The 2,582-nt window shown below is 41.3% G+C and overlaps 1 long non-coding RNA gene across 1 annotated transcript; it reads left to right on the top strand.

Annotated features, from left to right (window-relative positions):
* The first annotated feature begins 690 nt into the window (after positions 1 to 690).
* LOC116652592 lies at positions 691 to 1,613 on the top strand. Its single transcript, XR_004305747.1, has 2 exons — positions 691 to 960; positions 1,329 to 1,613. It is a non-coding gene; the product is annotated as an uncharacterized LOC116652592 (long non-coding RNA).
* The last annotated feature ends 969 nt before the right edge of the window (positions 1,614 to 2,582 follow it).

Genomic DNA, 2,582 nt, shown 5'->3' with positions numbered 1-2,582 from the left:
CCTCGAAAAAGTTATTTACCAGTTCATTGCAATAAAGCAACTAGTTCACATACTGGCAGGATGACAAACTCTTCCAATATTCAGCTATAACACAGGCATAGCATACTAGGATATTCTATTTCTTTAAAGTACTCCCCCCAGTGACTATTAAACTCCTGCTTTTCCAGAATTCACTAGTACTTCATTTGTCCTGAGTGAAAGTTGCAAGTAAAAATACATTTACCTTTCCTTTATGAAACTCATTCGAAAGGAATTAGATGCGTGAAATAGTGACATGATTAGGAAAGGCATTCAACCTGACCTTTCTCAGTCATCAGGACTGGGTGGTGAGCACTCAGTCAAGTAGGTGGCTTTACAATTGAGAAGTTTAAAATTCCTTGTTACTTTCAGGAATAGCCTCAGCTCCAGTACTTACCAGTAGAGTGACTTGGAACATTCTGCTATACTCCTGCAGAACCATCACTGTAGACTGCCTTTAAAGGATACTATAATCTTGACAGATTAAATTTAAAGGATACTATAATCTTAACTGCTCTAACCCCACACAGCTTCTTAAAATACTTACCTCATGGTAAGGTTGGCCTGGTTGGCCCTCAGCTGAATTTCCTCAGGTGATAGTTCAGCCATGATGAGGAGCTCTCACTTGTAAGTACTCAGGTTAAAGAGAATCTTCACACTGTAATAAGATAAACCAATTAAATATTAGAACCCTTTCAAGTATTCATACTGTGCAAGTCAAAACATCATTTTGCAAAGCACAACACATATGCAGAAGGCACTAAGAATTGCTCTGCTGATATGCCTGTGCTTCTCTTCTGATGCTCCTGTTAGGATACCTGGAGCATTTTGCCTGTTGTGATGAAACAAAACAGTCTTCAATGATAGTTCACATTTCCAATTTACACTTGCTATGGTAACTGACCTGTGGGTGGAAGCCAAAACCACTCATTACACTTTGAGGTAAATGTTCTGACTATCTTTTAGCTGTACCTTTTATCTGTGCTACTTCCCAGTCGTTTCTCATCAGTTTTTGAGTTCTTACATCACTGAGAATAGCACCTTTGGTTTCCCTAGACTTTACAGCAAGCTTATCTCACTTCTCAGCCATTGCCATGTGAGCTACGGTAAAGAAGATAGCATCACTCTTCTAAGAAAGTATATTCTGTACAACAGTTTGATTACAGCTTCTGTTTCAAGCTGAATAACCAAACCTATTGCATTAAAGGACTCAAAAGCTATAATTATATTTATTTGAGTTGGTCAGTTGTGCTTTTAAATATTACTGAGTAATATTTACTCAGTTTTTGTGTGTTTTCTTTTTTCAACAGGATCAGTTTAACACATTCCTGTGGAACACCGCTTTTAGCCCACCAGTCATATAGGAAAACCTGGCACCCACCAACACTGTACAATTAAATTTGAGACGAAAAGCTAATTTTCTTGAAGTAACGGGCCTTGAACCTTCTCTACAAAGCTGGAAGATAACAGCTAAACTATCACTTAAAACCACTCCCATATACAAAGTCTTCAGGTTGGAGAAGGCTGAGAAAGATGGTAAAGGAGATTCTATAGAACAGTTTAAAATCTCCAATAAAATATTTTTTGTAAAGGAAGCAGTGATTTGTCAGTCTTTTACATTACAAGCCTTTTTCACAGGCTTATAAATAATACATGTCTAAGGCAACAAAAGCTATAACAGGCTATTTACACAGTATTTGAACTTGCTTTTCTTTAGTACCAGCTGTAAAGAAAGCAAAAGGCTTATTGGCTCCATGGGGAGAAAGTACTTCCATGTAAAACAAGTCACAGTATATGAATATGCCATGCTTTCCGAAGCACTCTAAAGCCTTAAGAATTTCCAGTCCTGCAGATCTCTGAATTTAAACCAATTGCAGGTGATCAGAAGGCCTATAAAAATGCTTGTTGAGATGCAATTACAGTCTGCACCCAGAAAGAAAAGTTGTGTTATAGTAGCATTCAGCATAAGACTGCATTTTAAAAACATAAAGCTAATTAATGATTTCTCCTATTCCTCCAAAATAACATCTTGAAATAAATGAAAACTTTCATACAAATATTACCATATTACTAATGTTCAACAAGTTGTAATATAAAGAACGCTATGGACAAGGCATAGAGATCATTAAGGCTGGAAAAGATTGCTAAGATCACCCAGCCCAACCCCATCGTGCCCTCTAAGCCACGTCCCTCAGTGCCACATCTACCATTTATCTTCTCCGAAGACCTCCAGGTTCAGTAACGCCACCTTGTCCTTATGCAGCCCTGTGCCTGTGCCCCACCGTTCCTTCTGACAGGAAACACTTCCCAATACGCAGCTCACTTCCGCAGTACACCCAACATGGCGGCGCACCGTCAGTTTGCGCACGCGTCAAGATGGCGCCGCTTTCCTCCACTCAGCGCCGGGACTGTATTTCCCAGCATGCACTGCGGTGGCCGCCTCGCCTCCCCGTGCTCCCCGACTCTCGTTGTGGTCCGGTCGGCGCTGGCGCTGTGTCCGTTGCACCGCGGGCGGGCTCGGGGCCGGCGGGGATGGGCGGTCCGCCCCCTGCCCTGGCCGCCAC

Source organism: Coturnix japonica (assembly GCF_001577835.2).
Source record: "Coturnix japonica isolate 7356 chromosome 5 unlocalized genomic scaffold, Coturnix japonica 2.1 chr5random1721, whole genome shotgun sequence".
In the NCBI taxonomy this organism is placed as follows: Eukaryota; Metazoa; Chordata; class Aves; order Galliformes; family Phasianidae; genus Coturnix; species Coturnix japonica.
This window is presented reverse-complemented; position numbering and strand designations above follow the sequence as displayed.